Source organism: Sturnus vulgaris, unplaced genomic scaffold, assembly GCF_052056855.1.
Source record: "Sturnus vulgaris isolate bStuVul1 unplaced genomic scaffold, bStuVul1.hap1 Scaffold_933, whole genome shotgun sequence".
Taxonomy (NCBI): Eukaryota; Metazoa; Chordata; class Aves; order Passeriformes; family Sturnidae; genus Sturnus; species Sturnus vulgaris.
Genome location: NW_028276811.1, coordinates 25,648 through 52,605, shown reverse-complemented (window position 1 = coordinate 52,605; position 26,958 = coordinate 25,648). Strand labels below are relative to the sequence as shown.

At 48.4% G+C, this 26,958-nt stretch overlaps 3 long non-coding RNA genes across 3 annotated transcripts; 2 read left to right on the top strand and 1 right to left on the bottom strand.

Annotated features, from left to right (window-relative positions):
- Positions 1–6: 6 nt before the first annotated feature.
- LOC148217230 (uncharacterized) lies at positions 7–1,409 on the top strand. The gene is made up of 2 exons (XR_015801146.1): positions 7–112; positions 439–1,409. It is a non-coding gene; the product is annotated as an uncharacterized LOC148217230 (long non-coding RNA).
- Positions 1,410–18,148: 16,739 nt separating this feature from the next.
- On the bottom strand, positions 18,149–20,467 carry LOC148217228 (uncharacterized). The gene is made up of 2 exons (XR_015801145.1): positions 20,036–20,467; positions 18,149–18,516 (listed from the first exon to the last, which is right to left on the bottom strand). It is a non-coding gene; the product is annotated as an uncharacterized LOC148217228 (long non-coding RNA).
- On the top strand, positions 18,256–19,693 carry LOC148217229 (uncharacterized). The gene is made up of 2 exons (XR_015801144.1): positions 18,256–18,396; positions 18,723–19,693. It is a non-coding gene; the product is annotated as an uncharacterized LOC148217229 (long non-coding RNA).
- Positions 20,468–26,958: the final 6,491 nt, after the last annotated feature.

Below are 26,958 nucleotides of genomic sequence, written 5' to 3'. Positions count from 1 at the left end.
AAGCCTTTTCCTCACCTGCACAGTTCAGGTGGATGGGACAGAATTGGTGTGGCCTGACAAGGCAGGAAAAGCTGTCTGTGTTCTGGAGTGCCTTGAAAGCTTTCTCCGTCAGGTTTGGAAGGGGTTTCTCTTTGGGATTTCTTGTGATGCAGCACCACGGGTATCCCTTTGTGCCAAGTCCAGTGCTAAAGGATTGAAGAACTGACAAGTGGGGTCTGGGATGAAAATGCCGCTAATAAAATTAAGCAAAGAATACAATAAGAGAAATGAGCATCCTTTTAATGTCTGAAATAGTTAGGAATAAAAATGCTGGAAAAGGGCACTCTGAATTGGTGTCACTTGTCATGGATAAAACCCCAGAGTGAGGAATCAGAGCAGAAGTTGAGAGCTGGAATCCTTCTGCAGTCGACTTAATTTTCTTTTCCTCCTCTCTTTCAGGACAGGAAGAATCACGACTCTCCTGCCATCTTTGCCAAGAGCTGTGGTGTTTGATCAGCCAAAGCCCAGAGGCTTCAGCACCAGAGGTCTGAGCCTGGAGGGCTCCTGGTGCTGCCCGTGCTGTGGGCTATGTCAGAGGATGCAGGGTTCCTCTTTGCCTCCCTGCTGGGATTAACTGCCATGGGAATGTGGGATCTGGGTGAAACTCCAGCTCTCCTGGTGTTCAGGGGAGCAAGGTCTGAGGGACTCCTCTCTGGGGATGTGCGGTGAAGGACTGAATAGTGTGGAAGGAGAGTATTTATAAACTGTATCACTGTTTCTCCCAAAATTGGGGTGGAGCGGTGATGGGGGTGGTTGGGTTTGGTCTGGGCCTGTTATTCTTTGTGCAATTTTTAAATTCTCTTGTATGATTTACTGTCCGGTATCTTTCTAACAAAAGCTGACATAAATTTAGATTAAGGATTAGAACTTGGGTCCATTCATTGCAAACATTTGACAAGGCTGGAGGACTGGGGGTGGTGACTGCTCTCAGGAAAGGTTACTTATTAATACTGTGTCAGATTTCCCGCAGTGACTGTCAGGCCTGCATGGCTGTGAGTTCGTGCTCTTCTCACTGGGGAAATAAGTTCAGCAAAATTAGAAATGTTAGAAAAATCCAGCCAAAAATTCCACCTCTGTACCCTCTAAGTTTTCCCAGTTTTTCCCAGCTAGGAGCTGCACAGAAGTCAGGCAGGGGAAGTGACAACAGGGAACAGCTGAAAAATTCAAAGGCACAAAGAGGAAAGGGGAAAGGTTTCAGAAAACAATTCTATGGTCTAAGAATAATTTCTGATTCCCTACTGAGAAGAACACGAACTCACAGCCATTCAGGCCTGACAGTCCCCTGCAGTGAGAGCTCAGCACACATCCACAGAGGCAAGTCCAGCATCTTAAATGAAAAAATAAAAATAAAAACCAGAAGAAAAAGGTGATTTCTTCTGCTTCAGAGTTATTTCAAGTTCTTAAAGCCCAAGCAACATTTGCTCTTGATTTTGGTTGGGTGAATCATGAGCAGTGGGCACGGGTCATGCCATTCATTGAGCAGAAAACCCGGGGTCATTTAGAGGGGACACAAGAACTGTTTGTGTAGCGACCTCGGGCTGCAGAGGGGCAGGAGAAAGGCCAAGGGAGCTCCCTGGGGCCACCAGGGCCTGTGGGGAACAGAATGGACGCTTGGATGACCAGTGGAGGTGAGGAGTGGATCTGAGTTCATCTACAGGGAAATAAGGAGGGGATACTCTGGAGTGAAAAGCTGAGGTGATGAGTTCACCCACCTGGGCACGAGTTGTGTTTGCACAAAGTGGGAACAGAGGTGAAGGTCAATCCAAAGTCGATCCTGCTTGACCTCTGAATTCCAGGATAAGTTTTACAAGCTGCCAAATGAGGGAGTAAAAAGACACAAAAATGAAACCGAGAGCATTCATGAGGTTCCTGGGAGTCCATTACACTGTTGTCATAGAATTCTTAATGAGTTTTGAGCTTTTAATGACAACAATTCAGTACTTTCTTTGGATTATTCACTGTGTAGGATTTGGGGTTTATCTGGATTTTAAAGGCGTCGTGGTGGCCCTGACACTGCTCAGGAGCTGGTAGGAAAAGCAGGGTCAGAGCTCCTGGCAGGCACAGGGTGTTTTTCCCAGAGTGGACTGTGGAGGAATTGTTTGGGCCTTGGATTGTCCCTCTGGGTGATGCCAGTTGCTGTGATTTGTGTAATTCCATACATTTAACTCCCAATACTTGCCAGCCCAGGAGCTTGAGCTGACAGGGCAGCACACAGATTGTTCTCTGTGCTGTGCCCCGATTTGGGGTTGGCTGTCAGCTTTGCTAGCTCCCGTGAATTATGCCCATAGCCCCGAATTCCCTGCTCAATTCCCACTGCCATAACCTCACAGCGCCTCATGGAGTGGGGATATACTGTGGCAGGAAGCTCAGCAGCATCGGCACAGGGACAGGTGTATATTCCAAAGAATTTGCTGTTTCAAACCCTCATCCCCCAGCCCCGCCGATGTCCCTGGGGGGCACTTGACAGAGTTACCTGGATTTCAGCTGATTTCACCCCCCCGAGCTCGGGCTCCAGGTGATCTTTTCAAGCAGGAGAAGGCAGGGGCCGGAGGCGCTCGTGGCCCGTGCCGAGGCAGTCCCTGGGGCCACGAGAGGACATCTCTCCCTGCAGAATTTCAGTTCTTTCCAGAGCCTCAGCAGTGACAGAGGACAAAGAGGAAGATGAGGAGGAGGAAGAAGGGGGAGAGGGTTTGAGAGGAGGGGAAGCCCAAATCCGTGCTGTGTGCGGAGCTCCGACAGCACGCTGCAGCCCGCAGCTCAGTGTGAGCACGGGGCAGAGGAGGCGATTTCTGGGCATTCAATCACCCTGAGGCGGGCCCGGCACCGCCCCTGCAGCACCGTCCCCAGCACAGCTCGGTACCGCTCCGGGATCACCCGGCCCCGCCCCCGGTGCCGCCCGGGACCACTGGGGACCGCCCCTAAAGCACCGCCCCGGCCCCGCCCGGTCCCGTCCCCGGGACCTCCGTGCCCCGCCTCGCCAAGCCCCGGCTCCGCCCCGAGCCTGCCCGGGCTGCGCCGGGACCATCGCTGGCGGCCCCGCCCCTCTCCCCCGGGCCGAAGCGGGCTGAAGGAGATGTCCGCACGATTGGAAACGCCGCCGAAAATCGCACCCGTGGGATCGGTGTCGGCGTCGTGCGCAGGCATCCCACTAGAGCGAGCGGGCTCCTTGCTGTGCCACCCTCCTTTTGCAGCCAGAGTTAGAAGGTCGGGGAGCGACACCCGAGCCGCCATCTTGGGAGAGGCAGGCGCGCAGTACCGCGCTCTGCCCACAGGGTGGCGCTTGGGAGACAGGCAAGGGATGGAATCAAGGAGTGTCCCAATCCTTGAGGAAATCCCCCGGAATGAACGCCCCAAAAAACCCCGACCAGAACTGACAAACCTCCTGCCTCTGTATGAGTGCAAAGGGTGTGCAAGGAGTGTGCAAATAGTGTGCATTAGCAATCGATCGGCAGGCATTGGAAATCGATCGCCGATCTAATCGATCGGCAGGCGCGATCAATCGATCGCCGATCTAATCGATCGGCAGGCATTAGCAATCGATCGCCGATCTAATCGATCGGCAGGCGCGATCAATCGATCGCCGATCTAATCGATCGGCAGGCGCGATCAATCGATCGCCGATCTAATCGATCGGCAGGCATTAGCAATCGATCACCGATCTAATCGATCGGCAGGCATTAGCAATCGATCGCCGATCTAATCTATCGGCAGGCGCGATCAATCGATCGCCGATCTAATCGATCGGCAGGCATTAGCAATCGATCGCCGATCTAATCGATCGGCAGGCGCGATCAATCGATCGCCGATCTAATCGATCGGCAGGCGCGATCAATCGATCGCCGATCTAATCGATCGGCAGGCATTAGCAATCGATCGCCGATCTAATCGATCGGCAGGCGCGATCAATCGATCGCCGATCTAATCGATCGGCAGGCATTAGCAATCGATCGCCGATCTAATCGATCGGCAGGCATTAGCAATCGATCGCCGATCTAATCGATCGGCAGGCGCGATCAATCGATCGCCGATCTAATCCATAGGCACGCATTAGCTATCGATCGCCGATCTGATTTTTCCCGCCATTTTTCATGGATTTTTTTCCCCCATTTCTTACTGATTTTTCCCCAATTTTTCATGCATTTTTTCCCGCAATTTTCGTGGATTTTTTCCCATATTTTCCCCATTTCTCACTGATTTTTTTCCCCCATTTCTCAATGATTTGTTTCCCCAATTTATCAAAGATTTTTTTCCCCCATTTCACCATGATGTTTCCCCCATTTCTCACTGATTTTTTCCCCCATTTCTCACTGATTTTTTCCCCCCATTTTTCCATGGATATTTCCCGATTTTCCCCCCCATTGCTCACTGATTTTTGCCCCCATTTCTCTCTGAATTTTCCCCCCATTTTCCATGCATTTTTCCCCCCATTAATCACTGATTTTTTTCCCCATTTATCACTGATATTTGCCCCCATTTCTCTCTGAATTTTTCCTTCCATTTTTCATGCATTTTTCCCCCCATTAATCACTGATTTTTTTCCCCATTTATCACTGATTATTGCCCCCATTTTTCACTTACTTTTTCCCCACAGCATCGGCCACCACAGCACGAGCGACAACAGCTCGCTCTGTTCCCGCCATTGCCCATGGATTGTTTCCCTGTTTTCCATGGATTTTTTCCCCATTTCTCAATTATTTTTCCCCCACTTTTCCCCGTTTCTCACTGATTTATTCCCCCATTTTTCATGGATTTTTTTTCCCCCATTTCTCACTGATTTTTTTCCCCGTTTTTCAAAGATTCCCCCCCCCGTTTTTCACTGATTTTTCTCCATTTCTCACTGATTTTCCCACCATTTTTCATGTGGTTTTTTTCCATTTCTCACTGATGTTTTACCCCATTCTTATTCCCATTCTCATAGCTCTATTTTATATTTATACATATTCTTATATTTGCATTATTTCTGTTATACACTAGATTTTTCATAGATATTTGCTACTTAGATTTCATTATATTTTACATGTATACCAATCTATTTCTATTCTTTATATTTTATTTTTATATTGGCTATAAAAACCGTGCCTCTACCCAAATAAAAAGCATTTAAACATTCCTTTTAGACTATATTTAGGTATTTTTTATGGTTCTGTTTTTCATGCATTCTACACCCACCCCTCCCTCTCAATGTTCTGGCACCCAGCATGACCCCCCCCCCCCCCCCCCCATGCCCGACTCACCTGCTCCTCCAGCGCAGCCCGGCTCCCTTTCCCAGGGACCTTGGGGTGCCCCAAACCACGTCGGAGCCCCCAGTCTCCACACCCTCCCCCTCCGTAGGGAACGGGAATGGGATGGGGAGCACACAGGACAAGAAAGGAACACAAAAGACACACTGGACAGAGAGAAGAAAAGGGCTGGAAGCTGGATATGAGGATGAAAGTGGAGCAGCAACAAACCTCAGGACTCTTGACTAGAGAGTGTGGCTGCTCAACGTCTCAAAAAAAAACCCCAGCTCCAACACAACATGCTGTGCTCACGGCTCGGCCTGGGACTCATCAGTGAACATCTCTCTCTTGCCAGGGCCATAAAGCCCCCGAGAAAACACGAGGTGAGGTTGATGTGCTCCGGCTTTGCTCCTGCTCAGCCCTAACCCCAGCCCCTGCTGCCAGTGAGCACCCTGATCTCTGAACCTCTTCTCAGCTTGTTTGTACGCTTCCAAATTCCTTCCTCTTTCTTCAAGCTTCATCTGTTTCCTGGCATTGGGAGAATGACAAGTGTTTAGCACAGCGCAATGAATACAACAGTCTCATTTTCAGAAGACACAACTGAACGAGAACCGACAGCAGCACTGCTTCGAGACAATCTGGGCACACGTTTCCCTTCCAGCAATCTGAGTGTTCTTTTGTGTCACGCCTGAAATTCTGAAAATGGTTTTTTGAGAAAAATTATCCATAACTAGAAAACAATCAAACCAAATAAATAGAACCCCTAGGATATAATAACAGCCCATATACTACAACACTCCAATTCTAATATTAATAAGAAAACAGAAATTAGCTACACAGCATTACCTCAAACAAACACTACATACTGGCAAGAATCAAAGCCACCACAAAATAATTCAAAAACTACCCTATGCCTTATGCTACAGGCTAGAACGCCATCGGCAAACCTTATCAAGGTATCCTTTAAAAACAACGCCCCACCAAAAACAAAAACAACACAAAACGCCATTCAAGAACTCCCTTATCAACACCTGAATGAAAAAACATGGCATTAGATAAATAGACCATAGCCCTTATCATACACCATCTACAAACAAAATAAAGCTATACCATACATCCTCGAAAACCACCTTCAAAGCACGACATTAGAAAAACAAAACTTCCCAGAATTAAAAGCTGTATCTAACAAAAGCCGTCTGATAAAATTAACAACCAAGCCCCCACCATCAGAGCTGCCCCTACTAAACTCCCCATCGTACATATGAAAAATCAGTTTTAAAAACCTACTTCAATTCATTCTGCCTCAAATACAAAGCCATCCAGAAAGTTACCTTCACTCAAAAACAAAAGCGCACGTAGTAAATAACATTAAAAAATAAATCAGCACACTACACACCACAAGCATAAAATATTGAATTAAAACCAAAAATACCCCTATTCATTAAAGAGCCCAGCCGCAAGCTATATTTAACTATAACTTCGTGCAAACGTACACATATCATTAAAATAGATTTCTTTCAGAATACAACTGATGATCTAAAATAGTAAAATGGCCGAGAACGATATTATAATAGGATATCCTCGATCATCCTCCCGCAAATTCTCTCCACTGTATTGTCCGACACACACCGGAAAAAAAATCCAGTTTTTACTTTTTTCAGCTAACTTCTCATTTATTAGCTGAGAGGAATGTTGAATTTGTCTTTACAAATGAGCTGTGGATCAGCCTGTAGATAAGGCTAGCACTGAGAGATAAAAGAAACAATGGGATGGATTCCACTGATTGATGAATGGAAAGAGATAGTTGCCTTTACAAACAAACTGCAGGGCTGCTGATAAATGAAATTGGATATCGAAAGATGAAAGAAGCAACGGGGGGAAACTATGAATTCTATAAGAATTAAAAATTAAAAGGGAGGGTTCTACATTAGAGGGGAATTTCAGGTATCAGGCGTTCCGGGAAGTCTGTGCCTCTCAAGTACCTCAGCCAATGGGAAAAGAGAGAGGGAAATGCGGCCGGGAAAATAGGATAAAAAGGAGGCTGTGTCCTCCAAAAATTTGAGAGATCCCAGGGGAATGTCCCATGGCCTCTCCCTTTATTCGAATAAAGCAAAAAGGACTCCTCCGTTTCCTTTTTGGACATAAACCGCTGGTGTTTGTGGATTAATTTTCCTGACATTTAGCAACATATTGTTAAAAAAAAAAAAAAAAAAAAAAAAAAGTGATCCAGAAGAGGGCAACATTGACAGCCATTCCAAGACAGGATGAACAAATGCTTTCACATTGACAGAGGATGCTGCGATGTTCTGAGAACAGAAGATAGAATAAAATAAAGGAAGGTGATGTTACAAGACAGAAAAGGGTAAAATAAAAGGAGTACCTGAGACTGGGGGGCGGGGGGGAAGAAAATGGGGAAATATTAATTGCTACACACTAGGTACAAATGCTTTTTACAAGTAATTTATGAGAAGCAAGCTAAAAGCGTCTTACTGCTGCTAGTGATATCATGCTCCAAGCTCTGCTAATAATTCCTATTTCTAGCAATAGTTAAATTGAACTCACTACATTCCAACTATTTTTCTGCTTGTTTAGATGGCAGATCCGTTTGGAACACACCTTAGTATAGCAAATTCTATGCCCAGCTAGGGACCTCTCAGTTCTTCCATAAAACATTTTCTTCTGCATTATGGCAAGCCTTTGTTTTAGCTTGACAGCTTTCTTGAAACTTAAATTTACGCATGTATCCAAAGACATTTGCAATTCCAGAAATCGGTAGGCACATCATATGGAAAGTAAATAACATTCTCGAGAGGGAGTTGCTTTGTTACTGAGGGGATGAAAAGCAAGGCTAGAGCTAGTAGAACTACCCAAGAAATTGGACTTAACGCAGCTTTTACAAGGCTCAAAGTAGCCATACCGAGATGTTTGAGCTAAAAGCCCCAGTTACCAGACTTACAGGCCTAATAGTTATCACCACACCACATTCCCTGGTTGCAGTATTTTTAACAGCAGTGCAGAACGCTACTGAAAATTATTTTTAGGTTGAATTGTTCTCTCCCCTCACTGCCTGTGTAGCTGTTAGAGGCTTCCAGGAGGCTGGGGAAGCAGACTGCTGGTTTCACTTCCAGACAGGTCACTTCCGTGGTCTGCTGGAGGGCACTTTGAAGCCCGTGTCCTTTTCTTGCTCTATTGTATCTGACAACTTTCCTCCCCCACGTCTGTTTTTTAGCGGGCAGCATTTTTGGAGGGCCAGTCAAAGACCTCAGGCTCCGAGAGAATTCGTCTGCTTTGCTCTGTTTATGTGTGCAACAGATGGGAGCAGCAACTAAGTCAAGTAGTAACTTCTGAGCTGCCCAGTTATCAGTAAACCAAAATATTCTTTTGTGACTCTCGCCAGACGAACATATCATCCTATCCGAGTCACACACTGCCCCTCTGGCATTTTCCAGTCAGACAAAGAATTCCTGGCCCCTTCCTTGCATGAACCTCAGCTCTCCACCTTGTTCCAGAAAGAGTTCTAGATCCAAGGCCCAGTGAGCCAGCTACCCTTTGCTGCCCTGAGCAGTATGGAAACAGCCAAGCCCCAGCCCTGCAGCCCTGCCTAACTCGCCTTTGCCTCCCAAACCTGAACCTTTTCCTTGGCTGTGGCATCCTCACTCATGCAATCCTGAAGACAAAAATCTGATTTGGCAGGTGAGGCCGTTTCTAACGCAAAAGCTTCACCAAGGTTTCTCTTCCAACTTCAGCCTTAAACAGTCCTGTCCTCCTCAGACAGCCCCCACCTCCAGCCTTTAGCTGTAAATACTTACTGCTTTATAGCTAATGCTTGCCACCCCTCAAAATTAAGTCTTTTGATATGCATTTACATCCCTCCCTAACCATGTCCTCATCACCCTTCCCAAACTCAGCCTCATCTCCAGGCCTAGAACCTCTCCCTAGGTGAGGGACTGTCCTCGGGTAGGAGTGCTGACAGACCTGTGCATGAGCCCAGCTGCATAGCCCGTGCTAATCCCAGCCCAGCTCTAGCCTTTAAACCCACTGGGGCTTTGGTACTGGAGGCCCAGTTACAGTAACCCCTGTGGCCGTTCCGCTTCCAGGCCATCTGGGAGTTGTGATCCCCCACCCTACACCACTTTGGTGAGAAATGCATTCCTTTCTTACAAGAAAGTTTTCATTTTATGTCTAAATTCAAGCATTCCGAGAAAACGTGTAGCAATTCTATCAAGACAGACATGACAGGCACCAACATTAGTCTTTCATTACACACTTTTCATGCCTTCTCTCCACAGATTTCTTTGAGGCAACTCTGACTCCTTTTCTCACAGGCAGCTCCACACAGCACCGACTCCTCCTCTCCTCTGTACGACTGGCTAAACCCCAGCCTGTCCCTTCCCCAGCCACCTGAGCCTGTCTGTCCCACACACAGCATCCTCTCACCTTGTCCATCCCTTGCACGGCCACGTGTCCCTTCCTCCTCGCAGCACAGCCAGCAGGCTCCAGCCCACACTGCAGCAGGCTCTGCACCTCCAGCTGGAGCTGTGCTTAGTGAAACTGGCAGCCAGCTGACCCACGCTTTTATAACAACCAGCCTCACTGGGCAGGCAAGGCTGTTTCCACTCCTTGCTAATCAGTACAGCTGTAACTCGTTGGCAACTAGTGCCTTCTGCGCTATCCTTACAAACTATTCTCCTACAGAAATGGACCGGAATTCCGCGGGGATTTTCCGGGGATTCCGGGGGGATTTTCTGGGGATTCCGGGAGGATTTTGTCGGGGATTCCGGGGGGAATTTCTGGGGGATTTCGGGGGGATTTTATCGGGGATTCTGGGCATATTTTCTCGCGGATTCCGGGGGGATTTTCTCAGGGATTCCGGGGAGATTTTATCGGGGATTCCGGGGGGATTTTTCCCGGGAAATGCGGGGGGCTTTTTCCCCGCGATTCCAGGGGGATTTTCCAGGGGATTCCAGGGGGATTTTATCGGGGATACCTGGGGGATTTTCCAGGGGATTCCTGGGGGATTTTCCCGGGGATTCCGGGGGGATTTTCACGGGGATTCCGGGGGGATTTTCACTGGGATTCCGGGGCGATTTTCTCAGGGAATTCCGGGGGATTTTCTCGGGAATTCCGGGAGGATTTTCCCGAGTATTCCGGGGGGATTTTTTCGGGGAGTCCGGGGGATTTTCCCGGGGATTCCGAGGGGATATTCCCGGGGAATTCCGGGGGGATTTTCTCCGGGATTCCGGGGGGATTTTCCAGGGGTTTCAGCGAGGAATTTCCCGGGGAATTCCCGGTGGATTTTCCAGGGGATTCCGGGTGGATTTTCTCGGGGATTCCGGGGGGATTTTCCCGAGTATTCCGGGGGGAATTTTTCGGGGAGTCCGGAGGGATTTTCCCGGGGTATCCGGGGTGATTTTACGAGGAATTCCGGGGGGATTTTCCCGAGTGTTCCGGGGGGATTTCCTCGGGGATTACGGGATGATTTTCTCGGGCAATTCCGGGGGATGTTCTCGGGTATTCCGGGGCCATTATCTCGGTGATTCCGGGGAGATTTTCTCGGGGATTCCGAGATTATTTTCCCGGGGAATTCATGGGGATTTTCCCGGGGATTCCGGGGGGATATTCGCGGGGATTCCGGGGGATTTTCTCGGAGATTCCGGGGGGATTTTCATGGGGATTCCGGGGTATTTTCTCCTGGATTCCGGGGAATTTTCCGTGGATTCCTGGGGGATTTTGCCGAGTATTTCGGGAGAATTTTCTCGGGGATTCCGGGGTGATTTTCCCGGGAAATTCCGGGGGATTTTCTCGGGGATTCCGGGGGATTTTTTCGGGGAGTCCGGAGGGATTTTCCCGGGGATTCCGGGGGGATTTTACGAGGAATTCCGGGGGGGTTTTCTCGGCGATACCGGGGGGATATTCTCGGGGATTCCGGGATGATTTTCCCGGGGAATTCCAGGGGATTATTCCGGCGATTCCGGGGGGATTTTCTCGGTGATTGCGGGGGGATTTTCTCGGGGATTCCGGGGGGATTATCCCGGGGAATTCTAGGGGATTTTCTCGGGGATTCCGGGGGGATTTTCCCGGGGAATTCCGGGGGGATTTTCTCGGGGAGTCCGGGGAGATTTGCCCGGGGATTCCGAGGGATTTTCAGGGGAATCCGGGGGGATTTTCTCGGGGATTCAGGGGGGATTTTCCAGGGGATTCCGGGGGGATTTTCTCGCGTATTCCCGGGGCATTTTCCTGGAGATTCCAGGGGGATTTTATCGGGGATTCCGGGGGGATTATCCAGGGGATTCCGGGGGGTTTTTCCAGGGGATTCCGGGCATATTTTCCCGAGTATTACGGGCGAATTTTCTCGGGGATTCCGGGGAGATTTTCTTGGGGATTCCGGGGGGGCTTTCACAGGGATTTCTGGGGGATTTTCGCGTGGATTCCGGGGGGATTTTCTCGCGGATTCCGGGGGCTATTTTCCCGGGGATTCCGGGGGAAATTTCTCGGGGAGTCCGGGGGGATTTTCTAGGGGAATTCCGGGGGATTTTCTCGGGGATTCTGGGGGGATTTTCCCGGCGATTCCGGGTTGATTTTCCCGGGGACTCCGGGGGATTTTCTCGGGGATTTCTGGAGGATTTTCCCGGGGATTCCGGGCGGATTTTCTCGTGGATTCCGGGAGGATTTTCTCTTGGATTCCGGGAGGATTTTCTCTTGGATTCCGGGAGGATTTTCCCGGGGAATTCCGAGGGATTTTCAGGGGAATCCGGGGGGATTTTCTCGGGAATTCCGGGGGGATTTTCTCGGGGATTCAGGGGGGATTTTCTCGGGGATTCCGGGGAGATTTTCTCACGTATTCCCGGGGCATTTTCCTGGAGATTCCAGGGGGATTTTATCGGGGATTCCGGGGGGATTATCCAGGGGATTCCGGGGGGATATTGCAGAGTATTCCGGGGGGATTTTCTGGGGGATTCCGGGGGGATTTTCCCGGCGAATTCCGGAGGGATTTTCTCGGGGATTCCTAGGGGATTTTCCAGGGGATTCCGGGGTGATTATCCCGGGGATTTTCCTGGGGGATTTTCCCGGGGATTCCGGGGGATTTTCTCGGGGATTCCGGGGGAATCTTCCAGGGGATTCGGGGCGGATTTTCTCGGGGATTCCGGGGAGATTATCCCGGGGATTTCGGGGAGATTTTCTGGGGGATTCCTGGGGGATTTTCTCGGGGATAGCGGACGGATTATCACGGGGATTCCGGGATGAGTTTCTCGGGGAATTCAGGGGGATTTTCCAGGGGATTCCGGGGGGATTTTCCCGGGGAATTCCGGGGGATTTTCTCGGGGATTCCGGGGGGTTTTTCCCGGGGATTTTCTCTCGGATTTTTTCCCCAATTTTTCAAGCATTTTTTCCCGCAATTTTCCTGGATTTTTCCCAAATTTTCCCCATTTCTCACTGATTATTTTCCCCATTTCTCACTGATGTTTTTCCCCATTTTCCCCCCATTTCTCACTGATTTTTATCCCCCATTTTTCAATGATTTTTCCCCATTTCTCTCTGATTTTTGCCCCATTTCACCATGATGTTTTCCCCATTTCTCACTGATTTTTCCGTTGATTTTTCATGGATTTTTCCACCCATTTTTCGTGGATTTTTTCCCCATTTTTCCCCATTTCTCACTGATTTTTTCCCCCATTTATCACTCCTTTTTCCCCATTTTTCCCCATTTCTCACTGATTTTTTCCGCCATTTTTCATTGATTTTTTCCGCCATTTTTCATGGATGTTTCCCCCAATTTTCATGGATATTTCCTGATTTCCCCCCCCATTTCTCACTGATATTTGCCCCCATTTCTCTCTGAATTATTCCCCCCATTTTTCATGCATTTTCCCGCCCATTAATCACTGATTTTTTCCCCATTTCTCACCGACTTTTCCCCCCATTTCTCACTGATTTTTATCCCCCACTTCTGACTGATTTTTCCCAATTTTTCGTTGATCTTTTTCCCCATTCCTCACCGATTTTTCCCCCATTTCTCTCTGATTTTTCCATCATTTTTCATGGTTTTTCCCCCCCATTTCTCACTGATTTTACCCCCTTTCTCACTGATTTTATTAATGTTTGTATTTCTATTTCTATTTCTATTTATATTTATTATTATTGTTTTGCATGTTTATGTTTATGTTTATGTTTATGTTTATGTTTATGTTTATATCTATGCAGGTTAACGTTTGTGCATGTTTATGTCTATGTTTATATTTATGCATATTTATTTTTATGCCGGCGAACGCGGGCAGGCGTTTTATGTAAACGCCTATCCGCCGGGGTCCTAGAGAGGCCGCCATCTTGAGCGTGTCGGGACTCTCAAAATGGCGCCTCGGGCGGCACCCCGGCTGACCTGCCAAAAATGGCGGCAGAAAGGGCGGGAAAAAATCAGGACCCCGGTGTGTAGGCATAAGATGCCTGATTACATCGCCGACGCCGATCCGCTCGCCGCCAATTTTCCCGGACGTTTCAGAGCGTGCCGACAACGGCCGCGCGGTCCGCGGTGCCGCGGGCGTGAGGGCGCCGGCGGGCGCGGACAGGCGTTTTATGTAAACGCCTATCCGCCGGGGTCCTAGAGAGGCCGCCATCTTGAGTGTGTCCGCACTCTCAAAATGGCGGCTCGGGCGGCACCCCGGCTGACCTGCCAAAAATGGCGGCAGAAAGGGCGGGAAAAAATCAGGACCCCGGTGTGTAGGCATAAGATGCCTGATTAAATCGCCGACGCCGATCCGCTCGCCGACAATTTTCCCGGACGTGTCAGAACGTGCCGACAACGGCCGCGCGGTCCCCGGTGCCGCGGGCGTGAGGGCGCCGGCGGGCGCGGACAGGCGTTTTATGTAAACGCCTATCCGCCGGGGTCCTAGAGAGGCCGCCATCTTGAGTGTGTCCGCACTCTCAAAATGGCGGCTCGGGAGGCACTCCGGCTGACCTGCCAAAAATGGCGGCAGAAAGGGCGGGAAAAAATCAGGACCCCGGTGTGTAGGCATAAGATGCCTGATTAAATCGCCGACGCCGATCCGCTCGCCGACAATTTTCCCGGACGTGTCAGAGCGTGCCGACAACGGCCGCGCGGTCCGCGGTGCCGCGGGCGTGAGGGCGCCGGCGAGCGCGGACAGGCGTTTTATGTAAACGCCTATCCGCCGGGGTCCTAGAGAGGCCGCCATCTTGAGCGCTGCCGCAGGGCTGGGTCCCGGCCCGCGGGCCCTTCCGCCATCCTGAGAGGGGCACGGTGCAGTACCCGCCCGTGTCCACACGGCGGCAGCACTGCCGCCCAACTCAGCCCGGCACTGCCGCCCTGTCAGGGACAGACAGAGAAGGGAGAGAGTTCCAAGCACCAGAGTCCCCACCCGTCATAAAATCCTCTCAATGAACGCCCCAAAAAAACCCCGACCCAAACTAAAAATGCCCTGCCTCTGACCAAATGAAAAAAAAAAACTTTTATATATATAAATCATCTATTTTTTAATATTTAATTTCTAGTCATAATCTATACATATTTCATATATTCAATTTAATTGCTATTCTATTTATCATATATACAATATTATTTTATTATTCATTATATACATAGATTTATATTACTAATGGTATTTCTATTTTATCTATATCCATCTATACTTGGAGGTTCATAGTTTTTAATATTATTTCTTTAAAAGCTCTGCCTCTAACCAAATAGAAACAAAAAACTCGATTATTTTAAATTATATTTGAATATATTTTTCTATTTAGTTTTCATATTTATATCTGTAGATTTATATGTCTATATTGTGTATTCTATATTTATATACTATTTAATGTAGTTTTTACTAGTATATTAATATACTAGATGCTATTTACATTCTATTATAACATACTATTTAATAGAACATATTAAAATCGATAAATTATTTCTATTACATACTACATACATGTATTTTATATTTATATTTATTTCTATAGATTTATACTTACATATATATATGCATATATAGTTATAATAATTTTATGTCAGTATCTATTTTTGCATATTTGTATATTTTTGCCTATATTATTTTCAAAAAACCCTCCTCTAACCAAATAAAAACCAATAAAACATTCCTTTTAAAGTCTGAATATTTATATATTTCTATTTTCATAACATAATATAATGTAATGTAATATATTTATATATTGGTTTCTTATATTTGCTTCTATATTTTTATTCTTTATCTTTTCTATTTACAGTATCTATAAAAAAACCCTACCTCTATCCAAACACAAGCCAATAAAACATTCCTTTTAGACTATATTTAGCTATTTTTTAAGGTTCTGTTTTTCATGCATTCTACACCCACCCCTCCCTCTCAATGTTCTGGCACCCACCATGACCCCCCGCCATGCCCGACTCACCTGCTCCTCCAGCGCAGCCCGGCTCCCTCTCCCAGGGACCTTGGGGTGCCCCAAACCACGTCGGAGCCCCCCTCAGCCTTTTTTCCTCACCCCAAAGAAGGCACAGAACGACTCCTTTAATGAAGTTGTTTTAACAATTGTAAGGCTAGAGCTTTTGGTATCCACTGCTTGCCATCCCTTGTAAACCAATTTTTTTCTTCTTTCTTCTGCAGCTTAATAAACCTCTTTTTTTCCCCATAGTTTTCCAAATGCATGTATTACCGCATATGCATATTTAGAATCAGTAAATATATTTAATGTCTTGTCCTGCTATAATTCACAGGCTCTCACAAGCGTGTGCAGCTCTGCTGTCTGAGCTGACCAGGTGGCTGGTAACCTCCCCCCTTCCTTTAATTGCTTTCCATTCACGATAGAGTATCCTGTAAATCATGAAGAATGGGGGGAAAAATCAGTGAGAAATGGGGAAAAAAATCCTGAAGAATGGGGGGAAAAATCAGTGAGAAATGGGGAAAAGTGGGGAAAAAATCCGTTAGAAATGGGTGGGGAAATTCCATGAAAAATGGCGAAAGAAATCAGTGAGAAATGGGGAAAAATGGGTAAAAAATCAGTGCGAAATGGGGGGGGGGGAATCAATGAGAAATCGGGGAAAAACATAAGTAAGAAACGGGGGGGAAAAGTCCATGAAAAATGGGGAAAAATCAGTGGGAAATGGGGATAAATCTGGAAAAAATCCATGAAAAATGGGGAAAAAAATCAGTGAGAAATGGGGAAAAAAATCCCTGAAAAATGGGGGAAAATATCAGTGAGAAATGGGAAAAAATGGGGAAAAAAATCATTGATAAATCGGGGGAAAAATCAGTGTGAAAGGGGGGGAAAAATCGGGATCGGGGCCGTGGACCGGGACTGGGATCGGGGACCGGGACGGGGAAATGGGACAGGGACCGGGATCGCGGACGGGGACCTGGGACAGGGACCGGAACCGGGATCGGGGACGGGGACTGGAGACAGGGACCGGGACCGGGATTGGGGACTGGGACCAGGACCGTGATCGGGTTCCGGGACGGGGAACTGGGACTGGGACCAGGATCGGGGACCGGAACCGGGGACTGGGACCGGGACCAGGACTGGGGACGGGGACTGGGGACAGTGACCGGGACTGCAATCGGCACCGCCCCCCGAACCGCTCCCGGAACCGCTCCCCGGGCTACCCCGGCACGGCGACCGGGAACGCCCCCGGCACCGCCCCGGCGCCGCCCCCGGTGCCGCCCCCGACACTGCCCCGGCACCGCCCCGGGTAGCGCCCCCGGCACCGCCCCCGGGGCGGGCCGCCGAACGCACGCGATGACGCGCGGGGGGCGGGACGGCGCGGGGCGGTGACGCGCTTCATGCCAGGAGCAGGGCCGGGTGCGACGAAGACGGGAGCGGGCCGACCCGATACCGCGCGGGGCCGCGGGCCCGGCGGAGCCCGGCCCGCTGGGTAGGGGCCGCCAATGGCACCGGGGCTTCTGCTTCGGCTTCTGTCCGTGTCGGCGGGGAGGCCCCAGCCAGCGGTGCCCCTCTCCCTCGGCGGCACGGGCGTGGAACTCGGCATCGGGCGCTGCATCGCCGCGGACAGCAGGGGGCGCACGGGTACCGATACTGCCATGGGGCCCGGCGCTGCTCTCCTGCTCCGCCGCCAGGCGGCGCTGCGCTGCCGTCCTGCCGCGCCTCCGGGCACGCTCGGTTTCCTCGGGACCCCGGGCCCCGCCTGTCCCGCCGCTGCGGAGGCGGGGGATGCTTTATGGGACTGCCCGAGCTGGCGGTGCCGGGTCTGGGGCGTTGGGGCGCGCCTTGGGGGGCTGCGGGTGCGCTCGTTTCCTCTTCTGCATGGCCTTCTGTGTGAGCATCTCTCGTTGCGACTGCTCTTGGAGAGTCAAACCCCTCCTCCTAAGTGGTCTCAGGAGCCTGGCAGGGTGAGTTTTGTTTCACAGGGGAAAGGGCCACTGGTCGTGTCCAGAGACCTGTGCACCCAGCCAGGTTTCTGCCTGATAAAATTCCAAATGGATGAGGATTTCTCCCAGCCCCAAGCTGCCCCCACCTGTAACCCTGGCTGCCTTTGGGGTGCCCAAAGCCTCCTCTGTGCAGATCTCAGGAACCTGGGAGGGGTGAACAATGTTGCACAGGGAAAAACCCCACAGATTTTATCTCCGGGCCTGGGGCCAGGAGCAGGCATTTGCGTGCTATAATTCCAGAAGGAGCACGGTGTCTCCCAGACCCAAGCCGCATCCAGCTGTGACCCAGCTGCTCTTGGAGTGCCAAAAGCCTCCTCGTAGCTGATCTCAGGAACCCTGGAAGGGTGAGTTTGGTTTCACAGGGAAAAGGCCTCCGTTTGTGTCCAGAGATCAAATAAGGGACTCTGCTTTTCCTCTAGTTCTCCTTCCTGTTTTCACCTGGGCTAGAAGGATGGGCATGGCCTGTATTTCTCATATCAAAGTGATGTTACTAAATTTGTCCAGAAGTTCTGATTGTTATTTTTATTAGTAGTAGTAATTTTCTGATAGAAAACACTCTCATTTTGCCTTTCCCACGTTGTTTCCAGGTGCTGCCCAGGATGGACATCTGTGGTCTCAGACCGTGATTCCCGAGGAGCAAGGAAAGCCTTTTCCTCACCTGCACAGTTCAGGTGGATGGGACAGAATTGGTGTGGCCTGACAAGGCAGGAAAAGCTGTCTGTGTTCTGGAGTGCCTTGAAAGCTTTCTCCGTCAGGTTTGGAAGGGGTTTCTCTTTGGGATTTCTTGTGATGCAGCACCACGGGTATCCCTTTGTGCCAAGTCCAGTGCTAAAGGATTGAAGAACTGACAAGTGGGGTCTGGGATGAAAATGCCGCTAATAAAATTAAGCAAAGAATACAATAAGAGAAATGAGCATCCTTTTAATGTCTGAAATAGTTAGGAATAAAAATGCTGGAAAAGGGCACTCTGAATTGGTGTCACTTGTCATGGATAAAACCCCAGAGTGAGGAATCAGAGCAGAAGTTGAGAGCTGGAATCCTTCTGCAGTCGACTTAATTTTCTTTTCCTCCTCTCTTTCAGGACAGGAAGAATCACGACTCTCCTGCCATCTTTGCCAAGAGCTGTGGTGTTTGATCAGCCAAAGCCCAGAGGCTTCAGCACCAGAGGTCTGAGCCTGGAGGGCTCCTGGTGCTGCCCGTGCTGTGGGCTATGTCAGAGGATGCAGGGTTCCTCTTTGCCTCCCTGCTGGGATTAACTGCCATGGGAATGTGGGATCTGGGTGAAACTCCAGCTCTCCTGGTGTTCAGGGGAGCAAGGTCTGAGGGACTCCTCTCTGGGGATGTGCGGTGAAGGACTGAATAGTGTGGAAGGAGAGTATTTATAAACTGTATCACTGTTTCTCCCAAAATTGGGGTGGAGCGGTGATGGGGGCGGTTGGGTTTGGTCTGGGCCTGTTATTCTTTGTGCAATTTTTAAATTCTCTTGTATGATTTACTGTCCGGTATCTTTCTAACAAAAGCTGACATAAATTTAGATTAAGGATTAGAACTTGGGTCCATTCATTGCAAACATTTGACAAGGCTGGAGGACTGGGGGTGGTGACTGCTCTCAGGAAAGGTTACTTATTAATACTGTGTCAGATTTCCCGCAGTGACTGTCAGGCCTGCATGGCTGTGAGTTCGTGCTCTTCTCACTGGGGAAATAAGTTCAGCAAAATTAGAAATGTTAGAAAAATCCAGCCAAAAATTCCACCTCTGTACCCTCTAAGTTTTCCCAGTTTTTCCCAGCTAGGAGCTGCACAGAAGTCAGGCAGGGGAAGTGACAACAGGGAACAGCTGAAAAATTCAAAGGCACAAAGAGGAAAGGGGAAAGGTTTCAGAAAACAATTCTATGGTCTAAGAATAATTTCTGATTCCCTACTGAGAAGAACACGAACTCACAGCCATTCAGGCCTGACAGTCCCCTGCAGTGAGAGCTCAGCACACATCCACAGAGGCAAGTCCAGCATCTTAAATGAAAAAATAAAAATAAAAACCAGAAGAAAAAGGTGATTTCTTCTGCTTCAGAGTTATTTCAAGTTCTTAAAGCCCAAGCAACATTTGCTCTTGATTTTGGTTGGGTGAATCATGAGCAGTGGGCACGGGTCATGCCATTCATTGAGCAGAAAACCCGGGGTCATTTAGAGGGGACACAAGAACTGTTTGTGTAGCGACCTCGGGCTGCAGAGGGGCAGGAGAAAGGCCAAGGGAGCTCCCTGGGGCCACCAGGGCCTGTGGGGAACAGAATGGACGCTTGGATGACCAGTGGAGGTGAGGAGTGGATCTGAGTTCATCTACAGGGAAATAAGGAGGGGATACTCTGGAGTGAAAAGCTGAGGTGATGAGTTCACCCACCTGGGCACGAGTTGTGTTTGCACAAAGTGGGAACAGAGGTGAAGGTCAATCCAAAGTCGATCCTGCTTGACCTCTGAATTCCAGGATAAGTTTTACAAGCTGCCAAATGAGGGAGTAAAAAGACACAAAAATGAAACCGAGAGCATTCATGAGGTTCCTGGGAGTCCATTACACTGTTGTCATAGAATTCTTAATGAGTTTTGAGCTTTTAATGACAACAATTCAGTACTTTCTTTGGATTATTCACTGTGTAGGATTTGGGGTTTATCTGGATTTTAAAGGCGTCGTGGTGGCCCTGACACTGCTCAGGAGCTGGTAGGAAAAGCAGGGTCAGAGCTCCTGGCAGGCACAGGGTGTTTTTCCCAGAGTGGACTGTGGAGGAATTGTTTGGGCCTTGGATTGTCCCTCTGGGTGATGCCAGTTGCTGTGATTTGTGTAATTCCATACATTTAACTCCCAATACTTGCCAGCCCAGGAGCTTGAGCTGACAGGGCAGCACACAGATTGTTCTCTGTGCTGTGCCCCGATTTGGGGTTGGCTGTCAGCTTTGCTAGCTCCCGTGAATTATGCCCATAGCCCCGAATTCCCTGCTCAATTCCCACTGCCATAACCTCACAGCGCCTCATGGAGTGGGGATATACTGTGGCAGGAAGCTCAGCAGCATCGGCACAGGGACAGGTGTATATTCCAAAGAATTTGCTGTTTCAAACCCTCATCCCCCAGCCCCGCCGATGTCCCTGGGGGGCACTTGACAGAGTTACCTGGATTTCAGCTGATTTCACCCCCCCGAGCTCGGGCTCCAGGTGATCTTTTCAAGCAGGAGAAGGCAGGGGCCGGAGGCGCTCGTGGCCCGTGCCGAGGCAGTCCCTGGGGCCACGAGAGGACATCTCTCCCTGCAGAATTTCAGTTCTTTCCAGAGCCTCAGCAGTGACAGAGGACAAAGAGGAAGATGAGGAGGAGGAAGAAGGGGGAGAGGGTTTGAGAGGAGGGGAAGCCCAAATCCGTGCTGTGTGCGGAGCTCCGACAGCACGCTGCAGCCCGCAGCTCAGTGTGAGCACGGGGCAGAGGAGGCGATTTCTGGGCATTCAATCACCCTGAGGCGGGCCCGGCACCGCCCCTGCAGCACCGTCCCCAGCACAGCTCGGTGCCGCTCCGGGATCACCCGGCCCCGCCCCCGGTGCCGCCCGGGACCACTGGGGACCGCCCCTAAAGCACCGCCCCGGCCCCGCCCGGTCCCGTCCCCGGGACCTCCGTGCCCCGCCTCGCCAAGCCCCGGCTCCGCCCCGAGCCTGCCCGGGCTGCGCCGGGACCATCGCTGGCGGCCCCGCCCCTCTCCCCCGGGCCGAAGCGGGCTGAAGGAGATGTCCGCACGATTGGAAACGCCGCCGAAAATCGCACCCGTGGGATCGGTGTCGGCGTCGTGCGCAGGCATCCCACTAGAGCGAGCGGGCTCCTTGCTGTGCCCCCCTCCTTTTGCAGCCAGAGTTAGAAGGTCGGGGAGCGACACCCGAGCCGCCATCTTGGGAGAGGCAGGCGCGCAGTACCGCGCTCTGCCCACAGGGTGGCGCTTGGGAGACAGGCAAGGGATGGAATCAAGGAGTGTCCCAATCCTTGAGGAAATCCCCCGGAATGAACGCCCCAAAAAACCCCGACCAGAACTGACAAACCTCCTGCCTCTGTATGAGTGCAAAGGGTGTGCAAGGAGTGTGCAAATAGTGTGCATTAGCAATCGATCGGCAGGCATTGGAAAGCGATCGCCGATCTAATCGATCGGCAGGCGCGATCGATCGATCGCCGATCTAATCGATCGGCAGGCATTAGCAATCGATCGCCGATCTAATCGATCGGCAGGCGCGATCAATCGATCGCCGATCTAATCGATCGGCAGGCATTAGCAATCGATCGCCGATCTAATCGATCGGCAGGCATTAGCAATCGATCGCCGATCTAATCGATCGGCAGGCGCGATCAATCGATCGCCGATCTAATCGATCGGCAGGCATTAGCAATCGATCGCCGATCTGATCGATCGGCAGGCATTAGCAATCGAACGCCGATATAATCGATCGGTAGTCGTGATCAATCGATCGCCGATCTAATCGATCGGCACGCATTAGCTATCGATCGCCGATCTGATTTTTCCCGCCATTTTTCATGGATTTTTTCCCCCATTTCTTACTGATTTTTCCCCAATTTTTCATGCATTTTTTCCCGCAATTTTCGTGGATTTTTTTCCCATATTTTCCCCATTTCTCACTGATTTTTTTCCCCCATTTCTCAATGATTTGTTTCCCCAATTTATCAAAGATTTTTTTTCCCCATTTCACCATGATGTTTCCCCCATTTCTCACTGATTTTTTCCCCCATTTCTCACTGATTTTTTCCCCCCATTTTTCCATGGATATTTCCCGATTTTCCCCCCCATTGCTCACTGATTTTTGCCCCCATTTCTCTCTGAATTTTCCCCCCATTTTCCATGCATTTTTTCCCCCCATTAATCACTGATTTTTTTTCCCCATTTATCACTGATATTTGCCCCCATTTCTCTCTGAATTTTTCCTTCCATTTTTCATGCATTTTTCCGCCCATTAATCACTGATTTTCTCCCCATTTATCACTGATTATTGCCCCCATTTTTCACTTACTTTTTCCCCACAGCATCGGCCACCACAGCACGAGCAACAACAGCTCGCTCTGTTCCCGCCATTGCCCATGGATTGTTTCCCTGTTTTCCATGGACTTTTTCCCCATTTCTCACTGATTTCCCCCCCCCCCCCCATTTCTCACTGAATATTCCCCCATTTTTCATCGACTTTTCCCCCATTTACCACTGATTTTTTCCCCCATTTCTCGCTGATTTTGTCCCAAATTTTCCCCCATTTCTCATTGACTTTTTCCCCCATTTCTCACTGATTTTTTCCCCATTTCTCAATTATTTTTTCCCCCACTTTTCCCCGTTTCTCACTGATTTATTCCCCTATTTTTCATGGATTTTTTTTCCCCCCATTTCTCACTGATTTTTTTCCCCATTTTTCAAAGATTCCCCCCCCGTTTTTCACTGATTTTTCTCCATTTCTCACTGATTTTCCCACCATTTTTCATGTGGTTTTTTTCCATTTCTCACTGATGTTTTACCCCATTCTTATTACCATTCTCATAGCTCTATTTTATATTTATACATATTCTTATATTTGCATTATTTCTGTTATACACTAGATTTTTCATAGATATTTGCTACTTAGATTTCATTATATTTTACATGTATACCAATCTATTTCTATTCTTTATATTTTATTTTTATATTAGCTAAAAAAACCGTGCCTCTACCCAAATAAAAAGCATTTAAACATTCCTTTTAGACTATATTTAGCTATTTTTTATGGTTCTGTTTTTCATGCATTCTACACCCACCCCTCCCTCTCAATGTTCTGGCACCCAGCATGACCCCCCCCCCCCCCCCCCCATGCCCGACTCACCTGCTCCTCCAGCGCAGCCCGGCTCCCTTTCCCAGGGACCTTGGGGTGCCCCAAACCACGTCGGAGCCCCCAGTCTCCACACCCTCCCCCTCCGTAGGGAACGGGAATGGGATGGGGAGCACACAGGACAAGAAAGGAACACAAAAGACACACTGGACAGAGAGAAGAAAAGGGCTGGAAGCTGGATATGAGGATGAAAGTGGAGCAGCAACAAACCTCAGGACTCTTGACTAGAGAGTGTGGCTGCTGAACGTCTCAAAAAAAACCCCCAGCTCCAACACAACATGCTGTGCTCACGGCTCGGCCTGGGACTCATCAGTGAACATCTCTCTCTTGCCAGGGCCATAAAGCCCCCGAGAAAACACGAGGTGAGGTTGATGCGCTCCGGCTTTGCTCCTGCTCAGCCCTAACCCCAGCCCCTGCTGCCAGTGAGCACCCTGATCTCTGAACCTCTTCTCAGCTTGTTTGTACGCTTCCAAATTCCTTCCTCTTTCTTCAAGCTTCATCTGTTTCCTGGCATTGGGAGAATGACAAGTGTTTAGCACAGCGCAATGAATACAACAGTCTCATTTTCAGAAGACACAACTGAACGAGAACCGACAGCAGCACTGCTTCGAGACAATCTGGGCACACGTTTCCCTTCCAGCAATCTGAGTGTTCTTTTGTGTCACGCCTGAAATTCTGAAAATGGTTTTTTGAGAAAAATTATCCATAACTAGAAAACAATCAAACCAAATAAATAGAACCCCTAGGATATAATAACAGCCCATATACTACAACACTCCAATTCTAATATTAATAAGAAAACAGAAATTAGCTACACAGCATTACCTCAAACAAACACTACATACTGGCAAGAATCAAAGCCACCACAAAATAATTCAAAAACTACCCTATGCCTTATGCTACAGGCTAGAACGCCATCGGCAAACCTTATCAAGGTATCCTTTAAAAACAACGCCCCACCAAAAACAAAAACAACACAAAACGCCATTCAAGAACTCCCTTATCAACACCTGAATGAAAAAACATGGCATTAGATAAATAGACCATAGCCCTTATCATACACCATCTACAAACAAAATAAAGCTATACCATACATCCTCGAAAACCACCTTCAAAGCACGACATTAGAAAAACAAAACTTCCCAGAATTAAAAGCTGTATCTAACAAAAGCCGTCTGATAAAATTAACAACCAAGCCCCCACCATCAGAGCTGCCCCTACTAAACTCCCCATCGTACATATGAAAAATCAGTTTTAAAAACCTACTTCAATTCATTCTGCCTCAAATACAAAGCCATCCAGAAAGTTACCTTCACTCAAAAACAAAAGCGCACGTAGTAAATAACATTAAAAAATAAATCAGCACACTACACACCACAAGCATAAAATATTGAATTAAAACCAAAAATACCCCTATTCATTAAAGAGCCCAGCCGCAAGCTATATTTAACTATAACTTCGTGCAAACGTACACATATCATTAAAATAGATTTCTTTCAGAATACAACTGATGATCTAAAATAGTAAAATGGCCGAGAACGATATTATAATAGGATATCCTCGATCATCCTCCCGCAAATTCTCTCCACTGTATTGTCCGACACACACCGGAAAAAAAATCCAGTTTTTACTTTTTTCAGCTAACTTCTCATTTATTAGCTGAGAGGAATGTTGAATTTGTCTTTACAAATGAGCTGTGGATCAGCCTGTAGATAAGGCTAGCACTGAGAGATAAAAGAAACAATGGGATGGATTCCACTGATTGATGAATGGAAAGAGATAGTTGCCTTTACAAACAAACTGCAGGGCTGCTGATAAATGAAATTGGATATCGAAAGATGAAAGAAGCAACGGGGGGGAAACTATGAATTCTATAAGAATTAAAAATTAAAAGGGAGGGTTATACATTAGAGGGGAATTTCAGGTATCAGGCGTTCCGGGAAGTCTGTGCCTCTCAAGTACCTCAGCCAATGGGAAAAGAGAGAGGGAAATGCGGCCGGGAAAATAGGATAAAAAGGAGGCTGTGTCCTCCAAAAATTTGAGAGATCCCAGGGGAATGTCCCATGGCCTCTCCCTTTATTCGAATAAAGCAAAAAGGACTCCTCCGTTTCCTTTTTGGACATAAACCGCTGGTGTTTGTGGATTAATTTTCCTGACATTTAGCAACATATTGTTAAAAAAAAAAAAAAAAAAAAAAAAAAAAGTGATCCAGAAGAGGGCAACATTGACAGCCATTCCAAGACAGGATGAACAAATGCTTTCACATTGACAGAGGATGCTGCGATGTTCTGAGAACAGAAGATAGAATAAAATAAAGGAAGGTGATGTTACAAGACAGAAAAGGGTAAAATAAAAGGAGTACCTGAGACTGGGGGGCGGGGGGGAAGAAAATGGGGAAATATTAATTGCTACACACTAGGTACAAATGCTTTTTACAAGTAATTTATGAGAAGCAAGCTAAAAGCGTCTTACTGCTGCTAGTGATATCATGCTCCAAGCTCTGCTAATAATTCCTATTTCTAGCAATAGTTAAATTGAACTCACTACATTCCAACTATTTTTCTGCTTGTTTAGATGGCAGATCCGTTTGGAACACACCTTAGTATAGCAAATTCTATGCCCAGCTAGGGACCTCTCAGTTCTTCCATAAAACATTTTCTTCTGCATTATGGCAAGCCTTTGTTTTAGCTTGACAGCTTTCTTGAAACTTAAATTTACGCATGTATCCAAAGACATTTGCAATTCCAGAAATCGGTAGGCACATCATATGGAAAGTAAATAACATTCTCGAGAGGGAGTTGCTTTGTTACTGAGGGGATGAAAAGCAAGGCTAGAGCTAGTAGAACTACCCAAGAAATTGGACTTAACGCAGCTTTTACAAGGCTCAAAGTAGCCATACCGAGATGTTTGAGCTAAAAGCCCCAGTTACCAGACTTACAGGCCTAATAGTTATCACCACACCACATTCCCTGGTTGCAGTATTTTTAACAGCAGTGCAGAACGCTACTGAAAATTATTTTTAGGTTGAATTGTTCTCTCCCCTCACTGCCTGTGTAGCTGTTAGAGGCTTCCAGGAGGCTGGGGAAGCAGACTGCTGGTTTCACTTCCAGACACGTCACTTCCGTGGTCTGCTGGAGGGCACTTTGAAGCCCGTGGCCTTTTCTTGCTCTATTGTATCTGACAACTTTCCTCCCCCACGTCTGTTTTTTAGCGGGCAGCATTTTTGGAGGGCCAGTCAAAGACCTCAGGCTCCGAGAGAATTCGTCTGCTTTGCTCTGTTTATGTGTGCAACAGATGGGAGCAGCAACTAAGTCAAGTAGTAACTTCTGAGCTGCCCAGTTATCAGTAAACCAAAATATTCTTTTGTGACTCTCGCCAGACGAACATATCATCCTATCCGAGTCACACACTGCCCTCTGGCATTTTCCAGTCAGACAAAGA